Source organism: Anomalospiza imberbis, chromosome 8 (assembly GCF_031753505.1).
Source record: "Anomalospiza imberbis isolate Cuckoo-Finch-1a 21T00152 chromosome 8, ASM3175350v1, whole genome shotgun sequence".
NCBI classification, from domain to species: Eukaryota; Metazoa; Chordata; class Aves; order Passeriformes; family Viduidae; genus Anomalospiza; species Anomalospiza imberbis.
The window spans coordinates 2,922,352-2,949,226 of NC_089688.1; the positions used below are offsets into that span (position 1 = coordinate 2,922,352).

A 26,875-nucleotide genomic window follows, 5' to 3' on the forward strand; every position below is an offset into this window, starting at 1 on the left:
TCTGCCATCGTCAGATGTGCTGTGGTCATCTTGTTCCTGCTGCCCTGCTTACTCCACCTTCAACCAAATACCTCTCTGGGAATTATTTTAAAGACAGAAAAATTCTGGAATTGTTTTCTGGAACAGACTTCTGAGATTTATTGGCATTAATAAAAAAAAAAAAAAAAGCTTGGTGTGGCTGAAAAAGCTGCACTTGCACAGGAAGGTGATGTAACTCCTGCTCTTCACTGCTCAGAACAGGCAGGTGGCACTCAAAAATACACTCAGGGGCAGGAAGCCCAGAAGGTGGCTCTGAGTATAATGCAGTTAAATATCTGCATTCCCTCTGCCCCTTCCCGTGAAAGTGTTTGTGTTGCATTTTTGATGCTGTTCTGGAGAAGGTAAAATGACCTCTGATTTGTGAAATGACTTAGGAAACTTTAATTACTGAAATACCTGAAGCCTCAGCTGGTTTTGCTGGAGATAAGCCCTGGCTGTCATGACAGCAGGATTGTCCCTATTTAGGGCTGTCCAGAGTCCATGGAAAGGCATTGGTGAAATTCCTTGGGACTTCATCTTCACAGCCTTCATTGTCATGTTGCTGTGGAAAAGAGGTCTACCTCCACATTTTATTATGGGGAAAAAAAAAAAAAAGAAGCTTTAATATTAGAAGTGCTACTTTCATGCACCTTTAAGGAACTGAGGTTAATTCAGGGAGTGAGAGAAATTCCGAGGCTGCTCTATAAATAATAATAAACATAATAAAGATATAATAGATATTATAAGATAGTATAAAGATTTCATATTATATTTAATATTAAAATATATTCTTTCTGTAATAAAGAACTTCAGGTTTCTGGTACAGCAAACAGGGAAGATGTGTGATGGAAATATAGTCATAAGAGGTGGGAACAAAGAGGACATGTCTCAAAGCTTGGAGCTGAGCAGACACATGCAAGATCTCTAATACATAGGTTGGTTGGGGTGCTTTTTTAGCCCTGTGTGACTGAAATCTTTCTCTGGTGGCTTTATCAGTTCAGCTGTGCTCTGCAAAGGAAAATGCTTTTTTTTTCCACTGCTGCTGGACAGCACTGATCTCATCCCACTGGGGTGAGAAGGAGCAGCACAGCCTTGAAGTTCATTACATTCTGCATGAGCTCCTGCTCAGGTAGGGAAGGTGGCCTGGGATCTCTTTTTCTCCATCCCACCTGTATGTCCTTCCTGAAAATATGTAGATTAAGGCTAAAACCAAGTTCAAAACTGTGCGCATGTAATTGTTAACAGAGGCAGTTACAGCAGGAGGGCTGTGGACTGCAAATAATGAATGTGGGTTTTTTCCTCTCCCTGAGAGTGGATAGGAAAGCCAGTGTTTTGTGCCAGGCACACTGTTGGAAGCACCTCTGGGGGTGGAGAGTGAGCTCTGTGGAGTTAATAAAGAGTGTTGGGCTGCTGTAGCCGAGAGTTTGCTGAGCTGGTGGGGTTCAGTAATGACACAGATTTTCTAAATGAGCATTGAAATTAGGAGCTGAAAAAACAGGTGATCCTCTAAATGAATTTCTGCCTCAGAGGCAATCCTGGAAAAAACTAAAAGAGAGTCAGCATTTCATTAGATGTCACAGGAGGCTGGAGCTCGTGTTTCCCTTTTTCACCCAGCTGAAAACAGGAACGCTGTGTCCCGAGGCATGGGAATCTCCTGCTTCTCCCTGCTCCGTTCTTACCACGCAAGAGAGGGGCTGTGTTTTCATTTGTAGGCAGCCAGGTAGGACTGAAATGAGAGCTTCAATAAAACCTTTTGATGGCTGTTTGCTCCGAGCTTGCAAATCAGTTTATTTCTGCCTGTTCTTCCCAGCCCTGCCACCTCCATAAACCAAAAGCACTGCTCACTGCTGTCCAGGTGGGAGTGAGACTGTGAGCACGTAGTGGATCTCTCCATGCTCTTCTCTTGCTCTAAAGCTCGCTGGTGAACGTGCCAGAGCACTGAGGACAACTTGTAAGCCAAGCTAGGGGGATTGCCACCTACATATGTGGTGTTGCTCAGGAGATTTTTAATGTGCAGTGTCACTCGGGGGGGTTTGCTGCCTGCCACGACCTTTGGAGTCAAAGCCATGCTCTTTCCCCTCTCCTTTGATGCTCTTGGTATCCCCTGGCACAGATGAAGGGCACTGTTGGAAATGTGCTCCCCCAGCCGGGGAGCTGCTGTCTTCAGGAAAATCATATAGCAGAGCCTTGAGGAAAAGCAAGGGCCAGGAGTGTGTTTACTTTTGCTTTGATTTAAAGACAGAAATGATCTCATTGTAGAGCATATGCATTTTTCTAACCAGTTATACTGTGAACATGAATTCTTCACTGAATGGACACATTATTTCTTGGGAAGAATGATTAGAAGTCTTCTACTTCTTTGCTGCCTCCCAAGCAATTTTTTGTGCATGTGGTATCCAAAATGTGGCTGACACTTACCCATTTATCAGTTTAACTCATTTATCAGTGTCCCACCATTCTCCCTGTGTGTTCATAAAATGAAGCATATAGCAGGATAGTGGATAAACACACTGAGCAGAATATGCCTGTGTCTACTAAACAACCAAGTTTAAATTGGAATATATACTTTTGTGTTCTGGCTGCAGCCGAAGGCTGATTTTCCAGATGAGTTATTGAAATAACTCCCAGTCCAAATGTTGACCTTCATTTAAACCTGATTTCACCCCTCCCCTTCCTGTAACACTGGGCAGTGGCTGCAACAGGGTGAGAAGCTGCACTCTCATTTTCCTTCCTTATAACTGCTTGAGAAATGCTGAGCTCTGTGGTTTGAGTGTGAACACTCAAATGTCTGCAATGAAGCTTCAGTCCTAAAAATTCAGCATGTAATTAAGGTACCAGCTGTGGTGGAGCTGCCAGCCTGGGCAGGATGGCAAGTTCCTCTGAGCTTCAGAAATGGAGCCAAATCCTGATGGGGAGAATGTTCAAGTGCTTCAAAATGTAAAGAAAGGAGTTGTGTGCAGGGTGGGAAACCTCGACTTCCCAGTTTTGTGTTTGTGGAAGTTCTTTTGCGCTGTAAGCATTAACTCTTACCTGCTGTGGAAGTCTGGTGTCTGCACTTAGTTGAAACGGGTACCTAGCTCAGATAAATATGAAGTACAAATACAGAATGAATTACTTGCAGAGTACAGTTTGTTGCTCCGCAGGAAGGCAGCAGTTGATGCCATCCTGTGTTGCCACGCTCTGCCTGGGGAATTCCAGTGTAGGTCTCAGGCACTCCTTTGTGGCCAGTGGAACAGCATCTGTAGGAATAGTAGTGCTTGTTTAAACCTGCTGTTGGAAAAACGGGCTTCTGAGAGAGCATGAAAAGAGAGCGAGCTTTCTGTTTAGTATAAAATTGTGATGTCTGAGTTTTATTTTTCTAGTTAAAATCCCTGTTTGTGTTTCAGAACTAAAGTGCTCTGCCCACCCATCCCAATTTCTAAAGTTAAAAACACTCTTATTTCTCAAGCATGACTATTTTGGTTTTTGCAAGGACAAGGTATCTGTTGGAACCAGGGGGAAAAAATCCGTGTTGGGTCTTCAATGTGGTCTCTGTAATTAGTTCCAGTGCTTAGCCACTACATGTGGATAGATGATGTTCCACTGACAGGTACTCCAGACTAAAAAGAATGAATTCTTAGAACATCACACGATTCCATTCTGCAGCAATAGCTACGGTAGAAGTATTTGGCTGCAGCAGAAGGCGCAGAATGATTTCTGCAGGAGTTACTCGGTGTTAGTGCAACTCTGTGCCATACTCTTAAAGGAAATACATCTCCTTCAAAGGGAAGACTTACTTGTTTAGCAAGATGAGTGAGTGCAGGGGATCTTGAAGGGCTAATAATTTCGGGCTTATTTTTCAAAGTTCACCTATGCCGTATAAATACGGAAACCAATTCTGTGTGAAGAATTTCTGCGTCTTTTTGGGTGGGCGAGTTATTGCAGTCCCGAGTCGCCCGACTGCTTTGTCAACACTTTCTTCTATTTGCTCATTTCCTGCTGTTCTGTGGATTTTCTTGCTTTTGCTCTTACAGCAATGTAATTCTTTCTGGGAGCGAATTTCCAAACAGCAAATTGATGAGTTAGGAGCGTAAAGAGCTATTAATACATCTGCTGGTGTGGCATGCCGCGCTCTGCTGAGAGCCGGGGCAGTCAATGACAAAAATACTCCGCTCTGTTCTGGTCCAGCGGTCCCTCCCTGCACTCGTGGCTGCAAATGCAGTGCAGGGATGTGAGGCTCTGGTTTCAAAGCACCGGGGGAAGCCCCAGCAGGCAGGCGGGGAAATGAGCCTGCGGAGCTGCTCGGCTGGGAGATCCCCGCTGCAGCAGCAGCTCCAGCAGCGGCGATTCCCCGCGGCCGCTGGGAGAGCCGGCCCAGGGACGGAGAGGCGCTTTGGCTTCATCTCAGAGCCGCCTCTGGAGCTCAGCACAGCCGGGGGAGCCGGCATTCCGTGAGCATCGCTCCTGCCGCTCAGCGGCAGGGAGAGCCGCCATCCAGCGAGGCCATCTCCCGCTCCCCGGCTCCGCACCCGCGGCTGCTGCTGCTGCTGCTCCCCTCGGGACCGTCGGGCTCCTGCGGCAAGGTTGTCGCTGTGCCAGCGCTAAGCGGGGCTTAATTCCCCTTGTCGGGTTCTGGGGGATGCCCTTGGTCTCTAAAGCCACTTCTGAAAGAATGTTGAAAGAGAGGCTTGAGCTTTCCAAGCAGGAAGGATGGTGAGGTGCTGGAGCGCGTCCAGAGGAGGCAACGAGGCTGTGAGGGGCTGGGAACACAAACCCTGTGAGGAACCACTGAGGGAGCTGGGGGTGCTCAGCCTGGAGAAAAGGAGACCCAGAGGTGACCTTGTCACTCTCCACAACTCCCTGAAAGGTGGCTGTGCTCAGCTGGGGTTGGGCTCTTTCTCCAGGCAGCACTGACAGAACCAGAGGACACAGTCTCAAGCTGCACCAAGGGAAATACGGGTTGGATATTAGGAAAATTTTTTTTAAGGAAAGGGTGATAAAGTACAGGAATGGCTGCCCAGGGAGGTGGTGGAGTCACCGTCCCTGGGTGTGTTTAAAAACAGACTGGATGTGGCACTGGGTGCCAGGTTTAGTTGAGGTGCTGGGGCTGGGTTGGACTCAATCTTGGAGGTCTCTTCCAACCCCGTGGTTCTGTGAGTGGCAGAGCTCGCAGTAGAGAGCCTGCTGCTAACAAGAAGCTTTCCTTTTTTAAAGGGGGGATTTGCATATGGGAGAAGGAAGCTGGAGCAGATGGTGTCGGTGAGTTTGGTGTGACCAGTGAATTCAGAAACAATTCCATTGGAGCTCTTGTCCCGGAGGAGCGTTAATTGTTTTGGGGGCTGTGGAGCAGGGCGAGAGGAGGGAGGTGTTTAAACGTGAGGATTTGCTTCCCTGTGCCGTGCACATTAACTGGAAATCCCTTCGTTTGTATTCATAGCAACCATCAAGCATTCTTCAGTTCGAGTCAGAACGAATGGGCTGGTTAAAGCCATTATTAGATGTAGGGATTTCCCCAAAGAGACATTTTTGACATTATCTGTCCGTTCAAAGTGACTCAAACGTTTTGACCGGTAGGCAGTGCAAGAGAAAAAAAGGTCACTGCTAATTAGATTATTGCCCATCTGTATGTTAACATGGCACTTTCTGTTGGCTGTGCGTTATTGATGATGTGTAGCAGAGATTATTTTTCTGTAACTCTCTGCTGAGCTGGACTTCAGCCCTGTTCTCTGCAGATGAATTGACTGTATGTGATTTAAGGCTGCCTGAAACTCAAATCTGATTGTCAGAGAGGTTGCAGGAATGAACCAGTATCACCTGCAGATAGCACATTACAGCATCTGCACTGAGCAATTATTTTGGAAGTGTCAGAATTAGTGTGAGACTGTTTTCAAACTAACTTGTACAGAATATACTGAAATTTCAATTTCTGGGTGTTTTGAATACCAGCCCAGGTCTTGGTGACTCTGCCAAGCCCAGCTACGTTTGCACTCTGCTCTGGAGGGTTCCCATCAATATCTGTGTGGTTTTCCACTGACTCTGGTACTGGAGCTGTAGGGAAAAGCTGCTGGCCAGAGCTTTGTATTTATTTGCAGTGGTGTTTCCAGGTTGAAGTTTATTAAAATTTCTTACTTTCTTTGGCTTTAATGGTGTTTCTCGGTGTGTGACCTGAGAGAGGAAATGAGGCAGAAGAAACATGTCCTTGGCTCTTCCTGCAAGCCCTGTGGAGGGACCCTGAAAGTGTTCTTCATTTATTTTGAGCTCAGTGTGAGCTTGAGACCATTAATAAACACCATTCCTCCAGAAATCTGGCATCTGAAAGCAGCTGGGGGCACCTGTCATGTTAAAAGTAAAACCCCCCTGTGGCAATGGGGCAGCACTGAAGGGTTCATTGGGTGACATTTAGGGGGGAGTGTTTGGGGTGCCTGTGCTGACTGGTGCTGCTCTGTTGGGTGGTGGTGGTTACAAATGGTTTTAGCTCTGAGGATTTCAAAGGATGCCACTCACTGCAGTTGCTTTGAGCTGTGCATCGGTTTGAGGTGTGTTCCCTGCTGGCAAAGTGTGGCCTTGTAGCTGAAGTGAAAAGCAGAGCAGTTCCTTGCTTGCCTGTGAAACAGAGGTGCATTTACATTTCCTGCCCACTGAACAGCAGGGAGTTGGGCTGGAGCAGGAGGGGAATGGTGTGGCATTAATTTTGGGTACTTTTAACCATAAACTTGGAGGGCAAAGCAAGATCAAGGTGCTGCTTTCTGCTGCTGCGGTGCTTAGGAGGGATTTAATTTTCATTTCTCATTGCAGTGTTGAGAAGCCTTCTCCTGCCTAAGGGAGGGCTTAAATTAGAAATTCACAGAAAATGTGTGCAAGTTTCTGAGGAAACAAGAATTTGGCTGACAACTTGGCTTTCTTAAAAAGTGATAGTGGGGCTCAGGAGAAAAAAATAAGCTTCTGTGTGTGTGTCTTTTGTGCTGATGTATTGCCTGGTCTCTAGGGTGAGTGTAACCCCTCCAGGTCCATGAATTAATAGTGGAGCTTTTACTGACTTTTGAGTGTTTATAGATAATTGGTCTTCTCTAAGCAGTGAGAAAACAAAGGTCTGACCCAGCCTTGTGGCAATTTCCACCTGGAAGTTAAAAGTTGCTACTCTTTTATGGAAGTAAAGTTAGAAGATTCACATGAGTAACTCTCCCTTCATGGAAAAGAGAATACTCCTAAACCCTTAAAGCAGTATTTGAAGGTTTGATTTTTTTTTTCTTAGTTGTATTAAATTGTAGTTTAAAGGCTTCAACCACCAGTTTTGGTGATGCTTACATGGCTCTCACAGGGGAACAAGGATGGATGCGTACAAAGATCTGCCCGTGGTATGGTGCTCAATTTAGGGTAAGTTCCACCAGTGCTAGCCTTAATTTCTGTTTAGAAAGAAGCTGTCAACCCCAAATGTGAGCAGGGATGACAGGGTATTTCTCATCTTTCAGCAGCTAGCAGGAAAACCAGCAGCTGTGTGGCAGCACATTGTATTGATTCCCTTATCTAGCTGATAGCAGCCTGCAGGAAAAAAAAAATGAAGGCGCTTGAGTAAACCAGAGGACATCGGAGCACCACCATGGGCAGGAGTGGGGAGGCAGGCCCTGGCACTGGCAACATGGTCTGGGGGGCTCCTTAATTAAGATAGTAAATTGAGGGGCATTTTTATAGCAACAGCACCTTGTGATTTATCCAATCTGCTTTTGCTAGCATCCTGTGCTCCAGGGAAGCTTCCTCCCTAAAGCTTGCTTGGAGGGAGAATGCTGTGCTTCAGACAGTGTGAGATGGATGGTGCCTGCTGGCAGCCCCTGGGGAGTGTGCTGGCAGCAGAGACTCGGAGAGGGATGCAGCAGTGCCAGTGCTCAGTCCTGTTCAAAATGCAGTCCCAAGAGGGGAGGTGAGGTGTTGATTCCTTGGAGTTCCTATTGGCTGCAGTGTTGGGCGAGATTCTCTGTCAAATTTGCTTATCTCACAGAGCTCCAAGGTGTCTTGGAAAGAAGGGTGAAGGACTGTGGGTTGTGTGAGACTTGAGCAAGTAAAGAGCAAAATGATGCTGACATACCAGGTGTGGTAATAAGGGTGCCAAAGGAGGAGCAGTTCCCAAAGGCAAAGTTTGGTGGGGTTGCAGCGTCTGAGGTTTTGGACTGTAACATTTGGAAAGTGCACAAAATGTTGCCACACGAGGCCAGCGCTGCCCACAGCAGCATTAGCAAAGCATTGTGGTTTCTCCAAACCACGGAGGAGTTGCTGGTTTCTTAACCTGGGGGCACTATGGGCTAGTAGCAGGACTTGGGGTGGGGGCAGCCTCAGGGGGAGTCCAGTTCTGATGCTGACATGCCTCGCTGTTCCCTGTGGCAAACAGTGTTCTGTAAAATAAACCTGTTGAGAGTCAGCTTGGTTCAGGAAATGCTTCCCTATTTTTATGGTTAAAAGTACCCAAAATTAATGCCACACCATTCCCCTCCTGCTCCAGCCCAACTCCCTGCTGTTCAGTGGGCAGGAAATGTAAATGCACCTCTGTTTCACAGGCAAGCAAGGAACTGCTCTGCTTTTCACTTCAGCTACAAGGCCACACTTTGCCAGCAGGGAACACACCTAAGCAGCTCATGTGCAGTGCTCGGAGCCTTTGGAAGAGACCAAGCTAATCTTGTCCTTCTCATTGTCCTGCAGTGTGGCAGCTGGGTGAATTATCCACAGTGCAGGACTCCTGTGCTTTTAAAAAATGAAACAAAACCCCAAGGGATTTCATCTTGTTCACACATGGGGTCTGAACACATGTGCCTTCAGATGGAATTGAAGAATTTTTGCATCTCTGAGGCTGTTATGTGTTGAGATGAAAAAAAACATGAGGTTCAGTCTCTAGAATTACTATTAAATAACTAATTTTTACAAAAGAAAGCCTGCAATCTTGCTTGTTAACAGCTTGTGCATCTCCCTCACTGATGTCCAGACCCACTGACCACTGTAACTATAGAAGGGCTTTTCAGGTGGCATCTCTTGAGAGGATCCACAGCTCTTTTAAGGGATTTGCCAGTTCAGAGCCAAGCTGGGAAGAATTTGGGTTGAGTGGCCTTAGCCATGGGTCAGCATGGGCTGGGTGAGCAGGGCTGCTGAGCTGGCACAGGTTCCTGGTGCTCCCCCAGAGCTGACAGCACTGGCAGAAATTCCCTCGAGCATTTTGGATGAGATCTCCCCAGGGCGTGGCTTTGTCCATGCCCAAAAATAAAACCAGGGATGGGCATTCATTTTATTATTTTTTTTTTTCTATCACAAGGTAGGTAAAGCCAAATGGAAAATATTGATAGTCAAAATCAGAAGTCAGACTTCAAATATTTTGTGATAAGGTTGCCTAAAGACCTATTTGTTTTGTGCATATTATCTCTTTATCAGTCCCGTTTCTTGATGGAAAATAAACATAAATGGTTTTTGCTGCTTTTTCACTTCCATGGAAGTCAGACATCATCTCACCAGTATTTCACAGAATATTCTGATTTGGAAGGCACCCTCAAGGATCACCATTCCAGATTTCTTCTGGAAGCTTCAAAAGTACCTGGTTGTGGAGATTTTTGCCCTCATTACTGAATTTTTATGTCTATTTATTATTAAATAGCTGGTTAGAAGCAGCTTTACATTTCTGAACCTAAATGCTATGAATAATGTGTTCAAAGTATTGATCTATCATGTACCCTTAAGGTAGCTACATTTGACTTGGAGATTGATATTTCAACTTCAATTAGAATAAGTCATAAAAATGTCTCCTTTACAATTCTCTTTGGTTTCAATAAATCAGGAAGTGTGTGAAATACATAGCAATTGACATGGTGCGTGTTTTCAGAGATAAACTGGGAGTTAGGATTATGGGAGCTGGATGGATGTTCCTAAGTGCAGGGAAACCCTCTTGCTGGATATGAGTGGCATTTCAGGAAAATAAAGTAGAAATGGTGAATGTATTTAAAGCTGACTGTTCCTAATGAGTTTTCCTGCCTGGTGGCTTGGCTTATTGAAGCTCAATATTCTTGAAATGGCCTGGATTTGAAGTCACACTTCCCCAAACTGGTTTTTGTTTTGCTATTGCTAAACCCAACTAGAAAGAATAGGGAAGGAGGCTTGATTAAATTCAGTAACATTTACTTCTTCCTTAATTAAAAGTGGATAGAATTTACCTTTCCGCTCTTGAGCGTTTAATCTCTGAGAACTCTTCCTTGGCCCAAGCATGAATTGCTGCTCCTGAGCTCCTGCACTGAGACTTTATCCCCTCCTGTGCTTTTCACACTGAAACACACTTTCCTTTTTATCATGGTCATTCATGCCTTTGAAGATACCAGGGTTTGTGTAGGTTGGATTTTTTTTTCCCTTTTTCCAGATATATCCCAAGTGTTGGGTCTGTGGGGGAAAAGATGGGATGAAGAAATAATGATAATAATGTGAAAGTTACTTTTTTTGTTAGAGCCAGGATTACCTTTAATGGCCATAGTCCCCTCCCTTTCCCAAATACAGGCTGAGGGTTACTCTGACATTCCTCACAGATACAGGGCTTTCAGGGAAAATCCCCAAAGCCTTGGTAATGCCATGATCACATCTGGACAGGGCTCTCCTGCTGATCCCCCAGCAGGTTCTGCCTTTCTTTGCACAAGGTTTGCTCTTTTCCCCCTCTGGGTGCTGAGAAATTCCTCCCTTTGAGGTCAAACGGCAATTAAGAGTATTTTTTCCCCCAGAATTTCAAGTTGCTTAGAGAACTCCAGGCCCAATCAGTCTGTGAAACAACTTGCATGGAAATAACAGAGATCATAACTGGTTTAAGTGATTTACCTTGGCATTATCAGGTGGCAGTTGTGTTGTGGTGCCCTTTGTGCTCCCTGGACCGGCTGCAGAGCTCAGTGATGAGGTGAAGTGAGTGGGCAAATGCAGGTTCAATGGACTGTGAGATCTGTTTCCTAAGCTCTGATTTTATCCAACAGCTAAAACAGGGCAGGGGGGGAGGAGGAGGAGGATTCTTTCCTAAAGCAGCACCTAAAATCCTACTTCCACAAGTAGAATTACCAAGGTTTTTCTCAACATATGTCTGAAGGTGCACCTGAAACAATTAGCTTGCAAAGTGGCTAAGCAGTTGGAGCTGGGTTTCTGTGAGCCTGAATGCTCATCCCTCACCCTCCGAGACTTTTGCCTCCGAAAGGCTGCGAGTTCTTGTAGGGACCCTCCCCTCGTGTCCTTGGGCGGAATGCAGGCTGGCAGGGGGATTCCAAATATTTAACAGAAAAATTGCTCTGAAATATTTATCCAGTAATTGTGCTGAACAGCTTTTGCTCTCCAATTTAATCAAGTATTTTATCACCACTTCAGGCTGCAGGTAATAGACCGAACGGAATATTTTGGATCTTACCCCTCTTGAATTATTCATGGTCTGTTGTCTCTGTTCTCAGCTTGCCAGATGAATTACTTGTGTTTCCAATAGTTAGGCTTGATTTATTCTTTTTTCAGCCTGTGTAATGCTTAAACAATTCCCAGGCAGATATGGAAAATAACTTCTTGAAGACACAAAGTTTAGGGTTGCATTGATCTCGCGTGCACTGATGCATCAAACTGACACCATCCATTTGAGGGCCGAGCTCACCAAGAGAGACTCATATTTGAAGACTATAAGTTGTCTCTTCCACAAACCACTTTTTTTTTCTTTACTGGCAATATTAAAAAACCCAGTTCCTTTTAATCTTGCCCTGATGAATCATCTACACTTTGATACTTTAAGGCTATTGAATACCAGAAGTTATAGACTCTGCTTTTTGGCAGTAGAACTGAGATATTGGAGGGTTTGACTGAAGTAAGTGTCCTGACAGTGGGGCTAAGGGGGAATATGAGGAGTTTGGGGGAATCCAGCAAGACCTGGTAGCACTGGGAATTCACCCTTAGTATACAAGGGAAGCCTATTTTGCAGGGGTCACAACAGGAATAAAAACGGTGATTTGGAGCTGGAGAGTGTGTTTTGACCTGTGTGCTTCCCACTTTGAGCTGGACAGTCTATTTGTGCTTGATGTCTGTGTCAGATCCTTCCTAAGGAGGAATGAAGTTTATTGACTGGAGGAAGAATGCTGCCTGTGTGGAGGTATGTGGATAAATCACTCTCGGTGTACCTGCATTACCTCTTTTGGTTCTTTTCTGCATGAAATCTTTCATTAGAAAGAACTGAATCAGTATTTAAGTGCTGTGCAAACAGAGGGCTGTAGTGAATAAAGCAGCAACCACTTGAGAAAGGACATAGCCAGTTTGCATCGTTATTGCACAGTTCCTTTAAATAGGGAAAAAAAACAGTTTTCAATTCAGAGTTCAGTCCTGAGCAGCTCCTCATGCAGAAGGATGAAGAGTATGTGTGTTGCCTGTTTCGGGGAGCTGTTCTGCAGGGTCTGTTCTGTTACTCCTTTCTTTTTGGCAAGTCCTTGCAAATAGTTTTGTGATTAATTGAGGTGTTGCTGTACACCACAGAAAGGTGATCTCATGGATAAACTTGCTTAGAAAGCCCTTTCTCATCCATTGTAGCAAATTTAGCCAGGCATTTGAAATACTTTACTTTTTTATTGTTTCTCTGCCAGAAATATTTTAACTGCATTAGAGATTTTTTTTTTTTTATGAGCCAGTGATAACTTTTCTTATGAACTCTGAGCCAGGAAGCTGCTGAAGGTTGCACAGTTCAGTAAAATATTTTTCCTGGCCTTGGTGCTGTAAGGAAATGGCAGTGGAAGTTTCCCTAGATTGTGCTAAAGAGCAAGGAGTGATTAAATGTCAGGGAACAAGGATACCTGGAGAGGGTGGATGTTAGGGAAGCCTGTCAGGAGCACCACACAGAGCTCAGTACTGGGGTTTGGCAAGCCCCTGTGAGATACAGTGGGCTGGTAACAGCAGAGTACAGTCCAGTGACTGCAAACTTGGGACAGTGGAAGCAGGCATTGGTCTCCTTCCCATGGTAAATTTAACTTGCAGTTGTAAAATGTTAAAATATAGTTGGTATCTGGGAAGAGGGAAAACTTAGCATGAATAAAATAACTGGGAAGTGGAGCTTTTTCCCTTGCTCAGCAATGTGCAAGTGTGCCAGTGGAAGAGGAACGCTGAAGTGGCTCACTTGTGATCCATTGCCTGCTCCCAAAGGATGGGTTCTGGGTAAGGGGATGGGGCTGACACCTCTGTGTCTTTTTGTGATGCATTAAAAAATCCTGAAACATGAGGTATGCTAAGGGTCAAGTGAATATATTCAGGGCCATAGAGAAAGAGATTGCAAGTCTGCACTTGGCATTTAGTAACTGAAAATCCCATTTGGTGTTCAGTTTTCATCCTCATCTCTTGTATTCACTTTCTACTACCAAATCTGGTGGTGTGAATCTGCTTCTGCGTTTCCTGAGAACCTGTGAGTTTGCTCCTGAGAACTGCAGCTGAGCCATTTCTTCTTACCCAGGAAATGCAGTTTGTTTCTCCTATGCAGCTCTTAAATGTGTTATTCTTTAAGCTGGTGACTAGCAGAGGCACGCTTCACTCAAATTTTAAGCCCAAACTGGTAGTCTTTGACACACTTTTTCACTTTAACCCTGTAACTCTTTCTCAGTCCTACATTTACAAAGAGCAGGATTTAGCTTCTTTGTTTTTGGCTGTAAAGATGATGCTGGAGGAGTGCCTGACGTGCTTCTTAGCAGGGATGTGCTGTATGTGGTGCCATGAACTGTGTTTTGAAGATGCTGAGATCAGGAGTGTGGTGGGGGGACCTGGCCAGCAGGGCAAGGGCAGCCTCTGCTGTCAGTGAGAAATTCCCAGATGGCTGATGACAGCTGAGGAAACAGCTGCAAGTGTAACCTAAGAGCCTGCCTGATCTGTGGCATTGCCCAAGCATGCATCCATTGCATTTTAGGATTGCTCTGAAGAAATATTCTTAATAAATCTGGATGACTGTGCTCTAGTACTCAAGACAGGCTTGCTCACTACATTTTGACTTTTAGAGCCTAAAAGTGGGAGCTGCCCCTCTTCCACTGTGCTGCCTGTGCCCAGCAGACACATGTGGTGCTTTGACAGTGCTTGTCACTGTTTTATTTGGTGCAAAAATGGGTTGCTGATCTGAAAGTTTAGTTACCCATGTTTCATGTAGATCACTGTTGTCCGTGTTGACAGTATGGCTCCAGCTGTAGACACCTGTGTGTCAGGTGTGCATGCCACATGGATTATAAAAGTTGGTTTAATTCCTGCTGGAGCCTTTGCTGGTTGTTTCCAAGCTGGGTTAAAAAAAAGAAAAAAGAAAAGATAAAAAGTTTTGGAAAATTACAGTCTGAAATATGTGTAAGCTGTTTGAATAAAGTGTGCCTTGTGTTGTACGTGTGTGTGACTTCTACTCCACTGTGTTGATGCCTTGTGGAGGCTGAGCTAGAACAGAGACTAGATGGAGTTAAAGAATAAAGCAGGGATTTATGAAAAGGCCTTAATGGATCTACATTGGGCAGTACAAGAGCCCAGCCAGGGCTACACCCAAGATGGTCCCAAAATGCACGAGCGCTCACGGGGTCTCTCACTTTGATCAGTTCTGCTCCATTTGCACATTGGAGTTCATTGTCCAATTCCAGCTCCAGCCCATGCAGTCCCATCCTGCTTGTTTTTCTCTCTTCAGTCCACGTTGTTTGTGCTCTTGGGGCTGAGATCTGGATCATTTGTCCTTGGTGCCCAGCTGGAGAAGGAATTGTTTTGTCTCTCTACTCTGTGAAGAGAGCTCACCATCCCTTAATGTGAAGCTCAGACCCACACACTAAAGCAGCACAGAATCTGAAAAATATAAAGCTAAAACCTGAGGCATCAGTGTGGAGTTGCTTACTCCATACAGTGAACTGGATGGGGGTGTCTTTAAGGAGGGGAAAATAGGAAGTACAAATGCACTGGTCCAGAAAAATGGAGCGAAACAGTCCTCTTGGTCATCTTTGGGTTTGTTTTGGTGTACTAACGTTTGTAAAGCTTTGGGGTTACTTGAAGCCACTAATTTTTCTTTCATAGTAAAAAAAAAAAATAAATTAAAAATTCATTTGTGTTTTAGTGGCGTGAATATTCACTAGTGACTTTCCTGGTAGTGTCATTGGTAGCTCATGGGTTTGCTCTCCATCTTGCTCCTGTTGATAGCTGGTAAGCTGCTACCAGCTGATGGCTTCAGAAATTTTGTTGTAATGACACAAATCATAGGTGCTGTCAGCAGCAGCTCTGAAATCAGCCAGCTGACTCTGTGTGCCCTTTCCTGTTGGTAGAGCTTGTCCCTTGGCTGTGGTGGTCCCTTTTAACATGGTCCTGGTGACTTCATGGAGATGTTCTCCCTCTGTGCCCTCTGTGAAGCACCAGTGACTTTTCTTGGCACATTAAGGCAAAAGAGCTGCTGCCATGAGCAGCAAAGCACTGGCAGTCTGTGCTGTAGTTTAAGATCAAGTCAGTAAAGGAGAACTTCAAAAGCCCATCTGAAATTGTGTTTTGTTCTCCAGCTGTGCCAGGTTGGCTGCTTCTCCATGGCCAGGGACTGTAAATTCAGCTACCATGGCGAAAAGCAGGAAAAATGGATTCCCAGGATTGATTTGCAGGAGACCTTGGAGGGATTTCCCCCTTGTAATGTGGTAAAATAGTATAGGAAGCATTAATTGTGTTCGTACTTGAGCCATTTCTATCGTGTGAAATCTGTAAGCAATCTGGAAGATCCTTTCTGGTCTCAGACTCCTCTTGTTCCCAGGTGCTGTAGCACATGGAGAGGAGATGCAAAGGTGCCAGTCACCCAAACGACTTGTGAAATGTACTTTCTGTGAAGAGCAAACACTGACAACCAGTTTAAAGCCTCCTCTATTATCTCAACTGTTCCCAAGGAGTAGACAAAGGCAGCTCATCACTTGTCTCCTTGAGTGAACTGATGTTTCCAGCTCTTAACAGTCTGCTGTTAACAAGAAACTTCAGAAGAAAGGAACACTGTTTTCAGGTGTTTCGGTCGGGGGCTGGACTGCAAAGCCTGTGACTGTGGCTGTAAATCCGCTGCTGTGCAGTCTGGAAATGCCTTTCATCCTTACTCCAGCAGAGCACAAGAACTTGGTGCTTCAGAGATGGGGTGTGGAGGGAATGTGTTGCTGGGGCAGCTGCTGAGCAGAGGTAGCTGGCAAAGTCAGCAGCTGTGGCTGCTGCTGCAGGAGGCTTTGGTGTCACAGGCTTGCAAAATGATTCCTCCATGCAAATTCGTGTGTGCTGGACAGAAGGCTTTCCTAGAAGGAGAAAGCAGCTGTTGAACTTGGCAGTTAATGACTCATTGATGCCCTAACAATCAATTTAGGCACACTGACTTGTTAAATGATGTCTTACTGCTTGCTTATGTACTTCAGTTGGGATCCTTGAAGGAATCACAAGGTGGGAAACACTCCCTTCATAGAACTTACCCAGCTGTTGTGTGGTTTTTGAAAAGCTCCTTGTTCTGCCTTACTGTTCATTTGAAGTAGTCTGCTCTAAATGGACGTGAGTGAGGCACAGGAGCCTCTCTCAGGCAGCAGCAAGGGACTGAACCTGCTGTGTTTTCTCCTGGAGCAGTAAACTTGTAAAGCAGCATTTCCAAGTTGGAGCTGATGGGCTCCAATGCCCTTTGCCAGAATGTGCCACAGGCAATATCAGAGCCCGGGGTTGTAGAAATGGAGCAGGAAGGGTCTTGCACAGCTGATGTTCAAGTGCAGAAGATTGGCTGTCTGCTTGGTTGCTGCAGCTCCTGTGCTGCTCAGGTTCCTCAGTGGTGGTTCTAGGATCAAGCTGTCCCGCTGTCCTTCACAGGTGACCGTGGATGTGTGATGCCCGGCAGGTTGGACTGCAGTTACAGCTGCTTGTCTTGCCCCTGTTGTTCATGATAAAGTGGATATAGTGGCCCAAGCAGTGCTTTAACAGCTGTAAGCTCTAGCCTGTTAAATCTAAGGCCTGGCAGGGGTTGTTTCTCTGGAGTTTCCCCCATCCTCCCCACTGAGCGTGTCTCTGTGAGATGGAAAAGGTGCCACGTGTCAGCAAATGATTTGCCTAATAGCGTGGTTAAGCATCAGTGCAATCAAACAAGTGGCAGAGTTAAAATTATCTCCTCATTAGACTGAGAATCAAAGAAACCCTGGCTTGTGGGAAGAGGAGGGAAGCAGGGAAAGACTTTGCATTAAAATGCAGTTTTAGCAAGGGTTGGGGCACCAAAAGAACTTCGTGTCACCCCCACTAAGGTAAGCCTGACACTTGCATGAGCTTGCTCCAGCCAGATAAGAGTAAGGGTTTTTAAGCCTCTTGCTGGGCTGTAAATAGTGTGGGGAAAGCTTATTGAATTCTATTTGAGACTGTGCAGGCTTTATTTCTATTTATCTTTGTAAATTCCATTTACGCAAGGTCCACAAGTCCTGACTTTTCTTACCCAGCCACCACCTCCTACACTTAAGGTGCCAGAGGTGTCAGTGGTTCTATGCAGGGCTGTTAAAGGGGAGTAGGGGGGCGGCTTTACAGCCTCTTTCTGTAACCTCCTGATGCCCAGCAGGGTACAAGGTGGCTCTCTGCAAAACTGTAGGGTTTTGTGGCTTGGTAGCCTTGAGGCTACCCTTAATGGACATCAGCAAGGGAGCAGCACCACAGCGTGAGATGGAGTTGGCTTTGCATGCCCATGGCATTCACCCAGCAGGGACAGAGTGTTCCTATTTCCTGCTGGGATTTCTGCAGGGTGTTGGGGGGGTTAAACATCAGAGGAGCTGCCTCTTTGTCCAGGGAAATTATGGATCCAACACTTGGGTAACAGGACTGACTTTTACAAGATGCTTTGCTAGAAGTTGCCTTTTTTGGAGAAACCAGGTATTAATCTTCCTTAGGCAGGACTTTGTCTGGAAGATGCAGAATTCCAAAAAAGGAGTTTGATATTAATTAATAATAAATGTGCATGAGAGTTCTGTCTGCCAGACGTCATCCCCTGAGCTGCCACACGCTCTCCTACAAACTTGCCAACACATTTCTCACCAGCCTGCAAAACCAAAGGAGTGGTGGTTGCTCAGTGGTCTGGGAGATGATGCTTCTGAATTTTTCAGTGTTCTGGAGGGTGGAGGTTTTGGTAATCCAGAGAGTCATGGTGTCAAATTCATGACACTTAATGTTTTACTGGATTTAAATCCGTCTTCCCTATCTACAGAAGGTGAGAAGAGCAGTTACTGCTGATCAGACTTTACTGTGTCTCTTAGTCTGTCAGACTGGCTACTGTGCTCTTAAACATATTGCATATATTAATAACAAATAAGACCTGAGAAATAGAACAAGTCTCACAAATGTTTCCGAGCTGAGGACCACGCAGACTCTGTTCTAGACTGCGAAACTCTTAATATCTCTGTTAAAAAGTTGAAATACTGTGTTTTTTTTGAAGTATTTGGTGGCCCAGTCCCTTGCTACATGTAGGGGCTTGTGGCAGCTTGGTGCTGACCTTTTTCAGAAAGGCTGGAACAGGCCAAAGCTTCCCCCTGCCCCTCTTTCCAAATACAGCATACTTCATAAATACCTTGTTAGCATTTGCCTGCTGAGAGCCTCTCAATGCCAGAAAGAAACTCAGGTGAGCTTAAATTAATTCTCTTGCCTGCAGGCATATTGGAATGAATCTTTCTGGGTTCCTAATGTAGAAATTTATCCCCAAAGGAGAAGGGTGTGCCAGTCACCCACCATTCAAGCGTGATTCCCAGGCTGTATTCAAACACTTGCAGTTGTAACTTCGCCTGAATTCTTTTCCCAAGTTTATAGTGATACCCTTGAATTACAGAAGCACAGTGTAGAGATGAGACTTTGGCTTTTTCAGACTGGCTTGAAAATGCTCAAGTACCCTGTGCCTGCTGTGTGAAAGGACAAGATAAAATTTGGAGAGGGGGTTGTTTGCTGTACAGCCTCCTCATTGGAGATGGCACAGGGTCATTGTGAATGTCACTGCAGAAATGGTGCTTGTCTGTAGGCAATCCATGTGGGATGTGCTCTGCCTGAGTGGATTTGCTGGGTTCTTGCACTCCTGAGCAAATCTGATTGCAGCTGCTGCAGTGTCCTGCAGCGTTGTAGCAAGGCTGTGACCCGTGTTCCTCCTGTTTCCCTGCTCTGTGCTCTTCCAGCTACTGCTTTCCCAGCTGTGTCTTGTGCGTGTTTTTAGTTTCCATTGTGACTGTTCCCCCTCAGAAATGACTGATCTTTGATATTTAGTCTGAACTTGATGTAAGCGTTCCTGGTTTGCGTGTCTGCAGCAGTGGTCTGCTTTCCCACTGAGGATTTTTTTTGCCTCCAGAGCTCTTTATAGATTCTCCTAGTATTTGTCTGGACAGCCACTTACACTGCTCCCAGCCAGCTATTTTAATGCTTCTCTTAATGCTTTCTCAAGGGCTAATGTGTTTTCAGTGCTGTGCTGGGAAAGCACACAAGGTTTCGGCTCTCCGAGGCTGTTGCAGAGTGCCATCGGGCCTCCTGCTCCCCAAAAGGATGAGCTCTTTGCTTGGAAATGCCTGGGCCTCCTACCTAAACCCACCACCTGATTTGAGCAATAAGCTTTGTCCTATGCTAAAACAAAAAACAAACAAAAAAAAAAACCTTGTGAAAAGAGGGATCTGCTTTCAGTGTCTCATGCGAGTGTTTGTGGCTGTGCAAGCTTTTAGCAGAGCCCATTGGAAAGAATCATGACCAGCAGCTGTGGCACCTAGTTGTGGTTCACTTACAGGTTGTTTGAATCCCACCACCCATCAGCAAAGCAGAGTAAGCAGGGAGGGATGAAAGAAACAGGTTGTAATGGAGGCCCAGCCCTGATCGCTCTTCCTTTATATCTGGGCCTTCTGAGTTGTTGATGCGTATTTTGGGGATGATTTCAGACTGCAGAGCTGTGAACCCAGCAGATTTCACAGGCTTAGAAAGCCAGGCAGAGTCCTACCAGCACGTCATCTTGGGAAATGTGCTCTCCCCATGGTTTGTTCACCCAACACAGCCAAAATCATTTTAAAAACAAAGGAGAGGGGCTTTTGTATGGGCAGATAGTGACAGGACAAGAGGGAACGGGTTCAAACTTCCAGAAGGCAGGGTTAGATGGGATGTTGGGAAGAAATTCATCCCTGTGAGGGTGGGAGAGTTGGCACAAGTTGCCCAGAAAAGTTGTGGTTGCCCCTGAATCCCTGGAAGTGTCCGAGGCCAGTCTGGATGGAGCTTGGAGGAACCTGGTCTGTGGAAGGTGTCCCTGCCCGTGGCAGGGAGTTGGAATGAGATGGGCTTTAAGGTTCCTTACAACCCAAGCTAGTCTGGGATTCTGTGATTCTCTCTGGCCTCTTAAAGCTATCTCCACAGAGGAGCAGAAACCTGGGATTCACAGTTGAAAGATCTTTAAGTCATAATTAGCATTGGATCAAAGGAAAAGTCCTGCTCCCCAGGGCTATTCAGTGCAGTGAGAAAGCATTAAAAAGGTTCTTGGAAAGAAAGTATGGAGAGTATCTGATTGTGTGTGAACTGAGCCAGCCTCCTCTCTTGGATTGAAAGCATATGTTTTGAAGTATGTTTTGAAGTCCTTGTCTTGATGCCTGTCATTTCGTGGCTTCTCCACAGAGGCTTTTTGCTCTGTTTCGTGTGTATATTTAATTTTCCAGAGAAGAATGGTTCAATTTTCATTAACTAACCGAGACTGTCAATGCAAATACAAATTGTAAAGGTGTCTCTGACAGCTTGTATAACTAGGAGCCAAATTGTAAATTGCCTTCTTCTAGACCACTGAACACCTATCACAGTATATTAAACCAAATTTAATTGATTTGGAAAAGCTTTAAGGAAGTGATCAAGCCAAAGATCTCCTGTTACTTTCCATTCCAAATCCCTCTCTCCCAGGATAATCTCTTTTCCCAGGACTGTTCATTCTTAAATGGCCATAATGACTAGAAAAATGTTCATTTTCCTAGTAGTTTTTTTCTAGTGGTTCATTTCCAAGGCTTCTCAATCTCTCTTAATATGAGTTAATCCTCAGCTTTCATATAGGAACGAAGTGTGAACTGCAAACCCTTTGCAACATGTGTATCTCTGATGTGTGCTTTGTAGCTTATGATTGGGCAAGTAGTTCAAATTGGCATTTTGGGACTGACTGTTGAAAATGGATTTTTTTGGTGTTGGATCCTCCTTGTGTCTTAATCTTTGGAAGAAGCTGCAACAGCTCCTGGGGGGGGGGAAACTGTAGGTAGAGGTGTAAACACAGGATATTATATGTTGTGTGCTTTTTAAACAAAGTAAAAATACTCGAGCTGAAACAATTGAAAAATTTCAGTTAAAATCCTACTGAAACAAGCCTTGTGGTCTGGGGGATAGAAAATTCATAGAAAACAGTATTTTTAAACAAAGAGGTAGAACGGAATGCTTGGGTAATCCTGGTTTATCACACATCCTGGCAGTGGTTAACTTGATAAGTTAGGGGAAGTCTTAGGTCTGTTTTTCTTTAAAATTCTCTAACGATTTTAACTTGGCTGCCTGGACTTAATCATTATATAAACTAAAGGTGGGTTTGTGCATAGTGCATGTCCATACCCTGTTTTGACTGGTTTTGCCAAGACAGAGGAGGGAGGTTTGGGAGGGGACAGGGCGGATTGGTGCTGAAGGTGGCCTGGCCACGGGCACTGCGGTGGCACCTACAGGGGAGCAGCAGCCCTTCGCGAGGCCATGCAGCCTCTCGTCCCCGCAGGCTCATCCTGAAGGAGCGATGGATGAGCCTGAGCTTTGAGCATGGCGCTGGCTGTTGGATGAAGTGACTGACTTCAGTTTACAGCTTTCCTCAAACTTTATCTGTTTGTGCCTCTGTCGCGCTTTCATGCATTTGAGCATAATTACATTCAGTTTTGTAGCACAGCAATGCCATGCAGGAGATGCTGAAATGAATAGCTTTGAGCTATTAGGAGATGCTGTTGCAGTCATTCCCTTTATCAGCGGTCAATTAAATAAAAACCTTTTGATCTCTGGGCCTCCTGCTTATGACCGATGATGAAGCAGTGAGTGTTCCAGTCGGCCCCATCTGCTGCCAAGGCTGGGGTTTGGGGAACAGTCCCACAGGTGATAAAAGCTTTTTCTCCTCCAGAGGAGCCAGGAGCAAGTTTGGGTTTCTGAAAGCATGCACTGAATGTTGCAGGATACCCTATGGGTGCTGCTTGTGCTGTACAGAAGGGGTCAACGCCACTTTCCTATGGTTAGGGAGATGGAGCACCTCTGCTGGGAGGAAAGGCTGGGAGAATTGGGATTGTTCAGCACGGGGAAGAAAAGCTTTGGGGTAACCTAATTGTGGCTTTCCAGTACGTGAAGGGAACCGACAAAAAGAGAGACTATTTACAGGGGGGGATGGCTTTAAACTGCCAGAGGGCAGGGTTAGATAGGATATTGGGAAGAAATTCATCCCTGGGAAGGGTGGGCAGGCCCTGGCACAGGGTGCCTAGGGAACCTGTGGCTGCCCCTGGATCCCTGGAAGTGTCCAAGGCCAGGTTGGGCAGGGCTTGGAGCAGCCTGGGATAGTGGAAGGAGTATCTGCCCATGGGAAGAGAGGGTGGAACAAGATGATTTTTAAGGTCCCTTCAAGCCCAAACCATTCCAGGATTCTGTGACTCTGTGACCTCTTCCTCTCCCAAATAGACCAGGTGAGATGAGCAGGGAAAAGCTGAACTGGGAAACCTTGGGAACTGAATTTAACACACTAGTTAAGCGTCAGGTTCACAAATAATGTGTTTGTGTTCTTCCTGCACGTTATTAGTGTGTCAATAAAGATCTGCCTCCGCAGAGCACTGCCTTTCACTCCTGCTTCAACTTCGGCCAAGTTGCCTCTCCAGGCACGTACCTATGGCACACAGGAGGTGAGCATTGCACCATCTCCTCTCTCAGGGCACAGGAGGCAGGCCATCCTGCAAAACAAGTAAAAGTACATCGTTAACCAAAGGACATTAAACATTAACATAGAGGGATATTAAGTTTGCGTGTAAGTATCCTTGATCTGTGGTCTGGTAGCACAATGAAATGGAGTTCTTTAATGGCTTTAAAACATTCATATATTTTTATTGGATTTTTTTCTTTTCCTTCTGTTGCTCTAGTCTTGCCAGGGAACATAAGGGATTTAGAAGCCAGAGTTGCACAGTAACAATCCTTATGGCAGGCAGCAAATCCAGGGGGAGAATCAGGCATCCACCCTTAATTCTGGAAGGGGATTCTTCTTCCAGGGTTTCATGAGATGTGTGTGGGACTAGCAAGAGGATTGATTTTTACTGTACTAATCACACCTGGTGGTAAACTGCTGCAAACTGATTGTAGAAAGCAGGGAAGAATGCCAAGTTGAGCATCCTACACTTAGGTATTTCTTCCAGAATAAACCTGGCCAGTGTTAATTGGCTGCAGGTATTTGTAGCCAAACTTAGTTATTTGCTTAGGATCTGAACTTGTGAGAATCAGAGTATCTATAAAGCTTGTTTGGCGCTTCTTGGCAGCACTCTTAAACTTCCCTAAGTGCCTCATAAAGGATTCAATCCTAAAGTGAGTTTGGCCTCTAGGCTCACCCTGTAAGGCTCATAATCCAAGAGAAGGAACCACTTTTTGTGGACTGACTGGATGTGCCTTTGTGGGTACAGCCTCTGGCTGTCGGAGAATACTTACCTTTCTGTTCCACCACTTTTTGGACCAAACCCGGGTGTAAAGTTAGCCAGAGAGATGAGATTGTTTTGTGTTGTGCTTTCCTGCAGGGAGTTGGCGGTGTAGGACTGTCCCAGCAGTGGGATGTGCTGGGCTGCTGTGGCTTGCAGGATGCTGCACCTCTCCCTGTTTCAGAGCGTGCAGATCCTCCCGAGCTGTGCATGTGCTGGTGCCTGCAGGAGCCTGCTGTGTCTTTTCAACAGCGAGGTCCCCTTGTTTCTGAGTTTATTTCCCTGGAAACCAGTGTGAGTTGGCTGCTCCCCAGCATGCACAGGGGCAGAAGGAATTCCCCTGCACTTGTGGGAATCTCGCTCCATAACTCTGCTCATTGTTTCATTCTTGGTGCTGGAAGTGCAGGGATGTCAGTGAGGCGCTCTTTTTGCGCTGGGAAAAGAGGGGCAAGGGCTCTTGGTTTAAACTGGTTCTAACAGAGGCTAAAGGAGTTGCCTAATGGGGTTGGTAAGTGCTAGAGGAAGAAAATCAAACAAGAAACCAAACGACAAAACAACAGCTAAGCTGCCCTGGGGAAATCGCTGAGGGGAATCCATCTGATGCCTTCTCTCTTAGTTATACAGTTTTCAGCTGTGGGTGGCTGAGAGAGACAAAATCCCTGAAATTAGTGGGCTCAAAACTCACTGAGTTCTTCAAACATTTTTTTTAACAGTGGTTGACAGCCCCCTTAATTTTGAGAAGAGATTTATAAACCTTTTCAGTAAGATTCAAGTGATGAATCTGGAAATTAGGTAAAGGAGTTTAGCTCTCAGATTTCAAAGCTGACACAGGTTTAAATGCATCCTAGTGTTTTGTTTCAGTTGTGTTTCAAGCTTTCAGGATTCAAAGGAATTAAAATTCTCAGCTTTTTTTTTTTCCCTAGTAACCACGAGGATAGTATTAAAGAAGTGGAATCCAAACCTTCCTGCTCCAGTAAAGCAAAAATACTTTCATGGTCAAACTGTGATCTGGCATCGCACAAACTGTCAGGGAGCAGTTCCAGCCCTGTTTTGTGTTATCTGCCAGAGGTAGGAAGTTCAGTGTGAAGGCTGGGTGAAAGAGGGAGTGTGAGGGTCTGGTGTTCCCTGCCTGTCATCTGTCTTAAGTTAGGAATTGGGTAATTCTCTGTAAGTTGTTGACACTTGCAATAAAATTAAGAATATAGACTTGAGGGAAGGTTTCAGTTTGGGGTTTTGATTTGGTTTTTAGTTAAGGGGGAAGTGATGTGGATGGTGGCAAGGGAAAAACACCTGTTAAAAGCAATAAATTCTGCCTGACTGATATGCTTAAGATGTCAGCTCAACTTTTTTCCCTTTTATTACCTCCACTTCCCTCTGTTGTCTCCCAGAGGCTCAATCAAACCCATGAGATGCAGTGATGTTCCTGCTCAACAACAGTTGGCTGCTGCAACTCCTCGTTCCAGTATCTCCAGAGCAGCAGTAATGCCTGGGAGAAAGGCACAATGAAGGATGAGGAACAGTTACTTCATCCCTTCTTTTTCCCTTTTCTGCAGAGAATTAATCTCTTTTTTCCTACCCCCACCTCTTGCTGGACACTGTGGATTACCTGCTTCTTTTTAGGCAATGGGCAAAGGAAGCACGATGACAAAGGAGTATTCATAGCTCACCTCCTGTTTATGTTCCCTTCCTAGCAGATGTGATAGAGCTTTGTACTAATGCTGGAAGAAGAGAAAATGCAGGCAGGAATGAGAACTGAGGCAAATGAAGATCATTTGCTAATGTGTAGGTCAAACAAAGTGCTTCCAAATGTAAGGAATAACACTTCCCAGATCTTGCTGGCGTTGCCTTTTTTTTGTGTCTGTCTACAGCCTGATTTTAAAACACAGAAGAAAAAAATCCACAAAGAACAGCGCTGCAGTTCAGACGGGTTCTCGTTTGCTTGACCTTCATCCGCATGAAGCGCTGCCCTGTGGAGGCAGTGGGTGCAAAATGTTCTTTTTTGTGTAAAATCTGACCTCTTGAGTGGGATGGAGTAAGGGCGTGCTGTCAGAGAGAGGAATCAGTTCAAGGCAGTGGGATTTAATCAGACAAGTGTTGTTCGGGTCCTGGGAGACGAGCTGTGTGGTTGAAAAAGGCAGCAGTTTGGACTGAGAGAAAATTGTGCTCGGAAGTGTTTGGCTTGTTGCTGTCACTGCGAGGGCACAGCTCTTGGGTACAGGGGCTTTCCCCGCTGTGTTCCCTCTCCAGCCAAATCCCTGGGGGTTTGCATGTGTTATAAACGCCAGTCAGTTGGTTTTTAAAATTTTAAAAGTTTAATAATAATAAAATAGTTATAAAAATAGTAATACAATTAGAGTAATGAAAATTTAGAGTTAAGACAACTACAAGACAATAAAAAGCAAAGAATTACGGACGTCCGGATGCTCTCAGGCACTTAAGCCTGATAAGCATGCCTTGTGAACAAAGGAATAATCTTTAAAAGCAACAGCCTGTTGCATATTCATACATCTCATACATGATGCATAAATTGCTTGCAAATTAAGAACTTTTCTGGTTTTTGTCAACTTCTTCCCCTTAATCCTGGTGGTTCCATAAAGGCGGAGAGAAGGTGGAAGAATGTTTGTCTTTTCCGATAAGGAGGCAGTAATTCTTTATGGGCCCCCATCATTGTCATTTCTGTGTGAAGAGTTTCTTCATTATCTCATCTCTTGCTTGAGCTAGTAAAAAAACCCCCACATACATAGGCTCTATTTTAACTACAAAACTACATTTACCATACTATTAAAATGTTCATACAGCACTTCTAATCAATATAACATAATACATATAGTATTCCATTTAATATTTGCGAAAAGCCAATCATAAAATACGCATTTTTCACACATGGATGCAGTGGGAGCTGTGCCCTTGTGGGAGCAGGGGGTGTTTTATCACATCCCAGACTCCCAAACAGCAGCCCAGTGTATGCCTGGAGGGAAATACTACAGGGCTGTATTGGCTGCGAATGTATCCAGAGACCACAGAGAGGATACAGGGTTGAAAATCCCTGATAAAGTTGGCCTCAATTTCAAAGGAAGATTGAGGGTTTTTTTGTTTCTTTCGAAGAGAGATCCTGGAAGCTGGCAATGGGTGTCCAGACACCTCAGAAAGAAAAGAAGAAGGTGAGAGGTGCAGGCAGACATCTCCAGTGAGATAGGCTTGTTTTGATCCCTTTGGAGGTGTCTGAGGAA

General features: G+C 45.2%; 1 protein-coding gene and 1 long non-coding RNA gene across 5 annotated transcripts in view; one reads left to right on the top strand and one right to left on the bottom strand.

Moving 5' to 3' along the window:
• MCU (mitochondrial calcium uniporter) overlaps positions 1-26,875 on the top strand; it is an 83,725-nt gene that overhangs the window by 37,968 nt on the left and 18,882 nt on the right. The gene's annotated exons all lie outside the window — the stretch shown is intronic.
• LOC137477769 (uncharacterized) lies at positions 21,013-25,873 on the bottom strand. The gene is made up of 3 exons (XR_011001178.1): positions 25,313-25,873; positions 25,008-25,131; positions 21,013-22,916 (listed from the first exon to the last, which is right to left on the bottom strand). It is a non-coding gene; the product is annotated as an uncharacterized lncRNA (long non-coding RNA).